The following is a 7,814-nucleotide window of genomic DNA, read 5'->3' as shown; positions in this document are numbered from 1 at the left end:
ATTTACCCTAATTTTATTTTTTCATAAGAGCAATATCAAAAGTATAACCATTATGAACAAATCAGTATAAATGAGATATTTGCACTATTTCAGCTAGTTGGCCTCCACTATGATCAAATTTTACTCATCCCACACTTTTTGCCACAATATTTTTCAAGGTTTGAAGGTGTGATGCATGGACTGAGCAGCCATCTAACAACAGATCCACCTCTCCTTCAGTACGGTTGGTTTATGCTGGCAAATTACTCTGCCAAATACAGAGGGTCTTCCTACCTGACCTGACAGCACCTGAAGTGAAATACAAACTTTGAGCTAATAGTGAGGACTGCGTGAGAACACTGATTTTCTAAGTGTATGAAAGTATAAAAATAAATATAGAAACTGGAAGATGTTTGTAGCCAAGTTAGCACCAGGGGTGGACTGGTTCAAAAAATCGTCCCTGGCATTTTTGGCTTAGACCAGCTCCTCATAATTGGCGAAGCACAACTGAGACAAAAAAAAAAAAAAAAAAAGAAGCCTTTAGACTTATTATAAATTTACAGTTAATCATTACTTTAGAAATCTATCAGATAACCATTGTGGAAAGCAAATAAGCAAATTTACTCAACACATAGTTCTACGTCATTAGGTATGCTCTGTTTCAAGCATAATCTATCAACATCCTAAATCTCAGAAGTTTAGCGTCTATTGTTAACTCCACCACTTTTGTCTGCTCTGTGTCGTTCAATTGATTCTTTTATCCTTTTTTAAAAATCATCTCTAATATGTATTTTCTGAATTTCCCTGATATAGCAGCTCAATTCTAATTCTTCAGGTTAAAAGATGCTCCCTGCTTTAAAAAGCTATGACATGCATTTGTATCAGGCTAAAAACAGGACTGCTTTATGAACTCATGCAAGCAGCTTGTCTTTAAAGCATTTGACACTGGCTTACTCTTATTCAGTGTGGGCAAACCTTTTCGTAATAACACTTTTCTACTTCAGTAATGCTTAAATTGCAAAGCTTTTACTTTCATTTAGCAGTTTTAAAATCTGTTTTTTAAAACATGTTTAACCACAGCATAGAGGGTAGCTACAAATTCAAGCTACTATGCAGCCTTTCAACACACCTTACACCATGGTCTGGGGGAATACTCGATTCTGATTGGCTGCAGGGTGTCTATTAACCCCTGATATATGGACACCTACTAAGTGGTTCCAGTCAAATTGTCTGTTCACTGCTCTAAATCAATGTGCTAGCTGGCCTATCCGCATGAAAAAAAATCAGATTTTTTTATTTCCAACACTGAGGGCAGTTTGTTAGTCCTTCAGTGCCTTATCCTCTAAACACCACAGGGTGGCGACTGTACACAAACTGCAGAAAGTACACTTCCCCTCTAAAGCGAATAATCTCACATCCCGTTCGCTGTTCAACTCTCTACTTCAGGTTCACAGTAAAGTTACACACGGCCGATTATTTGGTCGTGAAAATCTTGATATTGATTTGGGGACAATAACATGACTAGTTAGCTAGCTGGTCTTGTTGTTAAACATGCTGTCAAATTATATTTACTGTTTGTCAACCGTACGCAATGTTATTGACTTTGAATCTTGCTTGCATGGCATCCTATTTACTGGAGGAGTGAACAACGTTTCTGTTGCATAAGAACCTTACGGGAGGGTAATGATTGTTCCAGGTGTTAGTCAAACCCTCAGGCATTACCACGGAAACTTAGTTATGGCCTGTGAAAAACTTAATATTTTTATTGTAAAACGCATGAAAATATAACTTAATGGTCTAAATTTCTTTTCTTTGGTAAGTGACCATGGTATAAGCAGGATTATGCCCGACGAGGTGTCCATAATCAGGAATTAATGGACTCCGTGTCGTCCATTAATTCCTGATTATGGACACCTCGTCGGGCATAATCCCTTTCTTAACCTAAATATCTGAAATGCTATAATGGAGCCTAAAATGGACACTTGCTGCTCATCCAACACTTCTCAGCCTTGACCATTTGCTATTTTTATCAGAATAAGGTGCTGTGGCTGCCAGATTTTGGGAAGTATGTAATACCAATTAATACTAATCAATCGCCACTGCTCATCATTCTTATGTAATTAAAGTTCTCGACGGGCCTGAATATTACCGTAACAACCCGACCCAGCCCGCGGGTTTTTAAGCCCGAACCTGACGCAGCCCGACACACCAGCATGAATTGTCTGCCACACCTTCACCTTCAACCTGCTGTTGCTGGTTCGTTGCTGTCTCAGAGGCCGTGGAGGCTACAGCAGCCCCTCCAGCGAACATGTCTGTAATCTTTGCACATTTTGTAGCATCTACAGTGAGATTCTTCACTCTCTTAGCACACAACTTCTCTGCGCCCCCTTTCTTTCTCTTTGGTTGCTCCATGTTGCCACTCTTCACGCTTAAAGGAGAACTTCCTTCGATTTAATCATGCAGCTTCATTGCTCAAGCTACCCTTGACTTGCCAGTACCGAAGATGCGAACACATTTGGTCCAACCATTACAGGGCTCCGTGAATGGAGAGTTAGCATGCAACAGCATGGTGTCAGAACTTTACACTGTGTTTTAAGCGCCTTAACATGCTCCAAATCTTACCCCAAAAGTTATGCAACCTCAGCAGACACCTTACAACACAGCACTGTAGCGTGTATGACTCAAAATGAATAAAAAAGTAGTTAAAACAGTGTGTTCGTGCAAGGAGCTACATACGGGTTTGTCGACATAACATAACTTAACATTTAATATTTTGAAACCTTTTTTTTTTGTCATGATACTTGTGGTGAGTCTGTGGTTTCCTGTTTTATTTTGAAGTTTTACTCTCATGTGTCATGTTGTGCTTTTCATTTCCTCCCATTGTTTCATTTAGCACATTTTTTCGGAGTCCACCTGGTTCTGGTCTGTAATATCTAAGCCCCTGTGTGCAGTATATAGACTACATTTAGCCTGTGTGCTCCCTCTTGTCTTTGTCAGCCGGTTCCTGTGTCTTCCAGCGTCTGCCTGTGTTACCTCTTGGTATGTTTCTGTTTTTTGTTCCTCTTGTTTTTTTTTTCCTGAGTTGTACTTGTGCTCCTTTTGGTTGTATCCTTGTTTTAGCTTTAGCTGTCTTCTACTTCATATTTTCTCAGCATTTTTTTCCCCTTTGTTTTGGATTCTTGATTTTTGGATACTCAGGTTTTTGTTAATAATGTTCAGCTTTTGTTCTCTATCCTGCCTCCCCTTGGTGTTTTGCATTTCGGTCCTCACTTTATTTTTGCCTTGAATCGTAACAGTTTTTGCTACCGAGGAAGTCATTATGCCTAAAGGGGGGTACACACATAACGATAATCGGGCTGATTTTGCTTCGATTTGACCCCTTCCTGACCACGGAAGATTACCCTCTGTCTTATAAGATTATCTTACATGATTATCCTGTGGTCTGTGGTGTGTTAACAGTCAGTTTATCCCGATAATTTGCTTGGAAACGAGTCATGGCCGACAATCGTAAATGTTAAACTTCAATATTTACGACAAAATATCTTCGTGTGTGGGGAAAGCCGACGACTCCTGAGTCACTACTCCGTGAAATATGACGTGAAACGCAACGTAGCCAAGCAGCTGACAGAGGAGCACGGAAGCGGACGTAAATACAAACAGAGGTGAGATCTAACTTTTCCAATGGAGGTGTTTGAATAAGCCATTTTCATGTTTTTAATGGGTTTAGCGTCGGCGCTAACGTTAATTGTTATGCACTACCGTTAACCGTCATACTGGTGGTTAATGCAAGTATTGTGTGTTGTCAGAAAAGCTCACATTCCCTCTTCTGTGTCTTCCATGTCGTTCATGTTTTAAAACATTTAATTACTCTTTGATTTATATACAGTCTATGCTCTTTTCTGTATATTAAGAGCCTGGTGACGCTGGGGTTGTTGCCATTGGTTACTGTAGATCACGTTTGATCACACGATATTTCTGGCTTGGAGGACTAGATTCTAGATCTGCCGTGAGACAGATAATCTTTACGTGTGTGGTGTCCTGTGCTGAGACTATGGGAGCACACCACACACAGTACGATCAAAGCTGATTTTTTAATCTTCATGTGTGGGGGGGCTCTACAGATAAAAAATCTCTTCAGATTTATAAAATCCTTATGTGTGTACCCCCCTTTAGTTAAATATGAACTGCTCAGATGGGTGAAAATAATGTCAATCATTAATTACACATTAGCCAATGAAAGTGTTTCTGTGAAATGAGTGTAATCATTGAACCATGTGATGTCAATAGCTATGTTCATTCACTGAAATGAATCAATAAATAATTAATACAAATGTAATCACAGAGTAATGACAAATGACTTTTCACCTTATTAGCTACACTATAATCAAAACAATTTAATTTATATGCCTTGTACATTTATTTTCTGTGGCACAGGGGATTTTTCTTATGTTGTACCATATAAAAATTCCAAATGTCAAAAAAAGAAGCTGTAGTCAACATTCAGCAGCTTTGTTTTCATAGTATATTGAGCCAGTTACCCCTCCGAGTGCAGCAATGACCAGAAAGTGAATCAGTCTGCATGAGACCATCAGTGAGATGATTGGCTACTTGTGTATATTTATTGTGGTTATCTATATTGTAGTTTATTGTAGTGATAAATCTGTTGGAGTGTTGCGGACAGATTGAAGTCTGTCAAGAGCCAATTGTCAATCATGCTCATGTATACGCTGCTGGCAGCCTCCTTTCCTTGCACAGCACGTACTGGGCAGTGCCCCTCCCCCGTGCAGTGCCAACTCTCACCTGGTCAAATCAAACTCAAACTGTAAACGATGGCAGAGAAGCAACTGAGCAACAAAATGCTCCACCATTGCCCACATCAAAGAGAAGAAATAAGAAGACTGATGAAGAACAGCAGTGTGAAAAGAAAGAATTGGACCGAGCCAGAGAGAAAACAAGGATAAATATCGGAGCATCATTTCAGAGGTGGAGGGAGCTGCTGGATTTGTAAGGACTCAAGAGCGACGCAGAGTTTGCTGCTTTTCTGCTGGACAAGTAAGGACCGCCCTGCTGGAAAAAAAACTGCATAGACCAGCATGATTTCCATGCTGGTTAGTGCTGGTTTGGTGCTGGTTTACCTGGTGGACCAGCATGATGAAGCTGGTCCACCAGCAGAGTCCCATTAATGATGCTGGGTCGAGCCTCAGGGATATTGATGAGGTGTCTGCAGAGCCCACAGGATATTAACAGCCTGTTCACTGTGCTGCCATCCAGAAGGCGATAGAGAAGCATTCGCTGTTGTAGAACAGATGAGTCGCATCATCCTACAGGCTTGTTCTTATGACCTTGTTTTATTGTTTTGTTCTATAATTTCTGAATGTTCAGCACTTTGGCCTGTTGGATTGCTTTTTTTTTGTTTTTGTGGGAATATTGTTATTGTGTCATTAATAATTTGTCATTTTTAAATGACTTTTACTGTTACCTTTCCTACCCTGACATTTTGTTTTTTTTATTTTCATAGCATACATGAAATAAAGACACATATTTTTTCATTTTCATATGCTGTGACGTTATCAGCTTCCCATGCTGGTGACCAGCATCCCAGCACCAAAAGACAACGTATGCTGGTCTATGCTGGTTTTTCTAGCAGGGCCCTGCTTGATATATGTGTCATTCTATGTTTTTAACCACAAGGCTATGGTGGCGGTGGTTACAGTAATACTCAGTAGCGCTTATGATGTTGCAGTCGAGCTACATAGCTTGTTGGTAAATCTAGCTTGTTAGCTTGTATGCTAACTTATTCAACTGACCAGGCAGTTATAACGATAGTTTGTCTTCAGGATTTTTGCCACGCTGCCTTTCTGAAGCATGATTAATGTTGTTCCTCTAAACCAAAAACCAAACCACTTCAGACCGTCCTGATCACAAATGTTACAACTGCCCGGTCACTTGAAAGACATTTTTGGTAACCAGTAGCCATAAACACGAAGCTAAACACCGGCGCATACAAGCTAACAAGCTAGATTTAGCAAAAAGCTACATAGATCGACTGTAACATCATTCGGCCATATGTGCTATTGCAAGTATTACTGTAACTGCTGCTATCCGAGCCTTGTGGTTAAAACATAGGATGAAACATATCAAGCAGGGGTCCTTACTTGTCCAGCAGAAAAGCAACAAACTCTGCATCACTCTTGAGTCCTTACAAATCCAGCAGCTCCCTCCACCTCTGAAATGATGCTCTGATATTTATCCTTGTTTTCTCTCTGGCTCGGTCCAATTCTTGGTTTTCACACTGCTTCTCTTTGTCTGTCTTCTTATTTCTTCTCTTTGGCATGGGCAATGGTGGGGCATTTTTTTGTCTCTGTTGTTGTCTGTTCTCCACCATTATTTACAGTTTGAGTTTGAACATATCTGACCAGGTATGAGAAGGCACCTGTGCAGTGGAGGGGCACTGCCCACTACACGCTGTATGAGGGAGGGGGCTGCCAGCAGCGTATGGATGAGTGTTACTGACACTTCTCAGACACTCCCCTTGGCTCTGATTGGTTGTATTTAGCTGGAAGTGGTTGATTCTTGCAAATCAAATTACAGCCACTGGGTGGAGCCACAGACAGTGATCTGTATCCTATTCTACTGGCAGATCATAATTATAATTTAAGCAATCATAAAAAAAAATACAGACCACAGCTTTAAGTTCTGTTGTGTATGTAACATAAGTTCTCTGTGTTAGTTAGTTAAAGTAACTCACTGTTGACACTTGCAGCCTCTGGGTAAAATTCCTGTCTTGTTTTCCCTGTCTACCCAAACCTCCTACCTGGATGACTTTGTCACTGTTTATACTACCTCACCTGACTTCCTGCTTTGCCATTGTAACAATTACTACAGCCACTAGAGGTCCCTGTCTAACCACAAATGTAGATTTCGTACATTTTGACTTCTGGTGCCATCCAGCAATTTTTTTTCACAATTTCAATGATATTTTTGTACTTGTTCATGATTTCTGACTGAAGATTCAGCTCAGAATTGATTTCAGGTTTAATACAGTTCTATCTTATCTGGCATGTCAGAGGGAGTTTCAGAAGTATTTTCTGCTATCACTGTTCAGCCTCCAGGTCCAATATTTATGGAATGTGATAAAATATGCATTCCATACAATGTCATAGTGCATGATTCTCTGCATTCAATATCTGGCAGTAGAAAAGTATGATAATAACGTAATGTAGAAAAAACTATTTGGACCCTGTAGGGCTCAACCCCTGGTGAATACAGTCAACCACTGAGGTTCAATTTGTGTCCAGCTAAACAACTAAAAATGATAAAGTTGCTGCCGATGTGTTGGTGTAAGCAGGTGTTGCTCCATCAGGGACCGGGCCCATCGGCATGACTTTGTGATGATGGACGTCCTGTCAGGTGTTGTCTGATGAAGATGACGCTCCACGGTCAGGCCCTGGGACTAGGCAGATGACCTGATCCATCATCACACAGACACACTGCTGCTTACAACCAATGGACAGAGCTTTTATTTTGTAAGCATTCAATGGAAGTGCCTGCATCCTGGATCCTGCTCTCTAAACAAAGATGACATGATGTATCAAGGCAGAAGGACAGAGCCAATCAATAGCTAGTCTGGCCAATGCATCAGCAGGGCAGGACACCGTGATCCTGCTCTCCATCACTCTGCTCATAGACGATGGAACTACACTTTCTCCCTCATGGCTTCTCACTCCCTTCCTCACTATTAAACAATTTGTATATTTATTTTTAAATGTAGCTTTTACATTTAAAAGATGATAAGCTTGTTCAGTACAATAGTTTATAATTAAACCAGGGTCTCT

The sequence above is a fragment of the Acanthopagrus latus genome, chromosome 19 (assembly GCF_904848185.1).
Source record: "Acanthopagrus latus isolate v.2019 chromosome 19, fAcaLat1.1, whole genome shotgun sequence".
In the NCBI taxonomy this organism is placed as follows: domain Eukaryota; kingdom Metazoa; phylum Chordata; class Actinopteri; order Spariformes; family Sparidae; genus Acanthopagrus; species Acanthopagrus latus.
Note: the sequence above shows the minus strand (reverse complement) of the source record.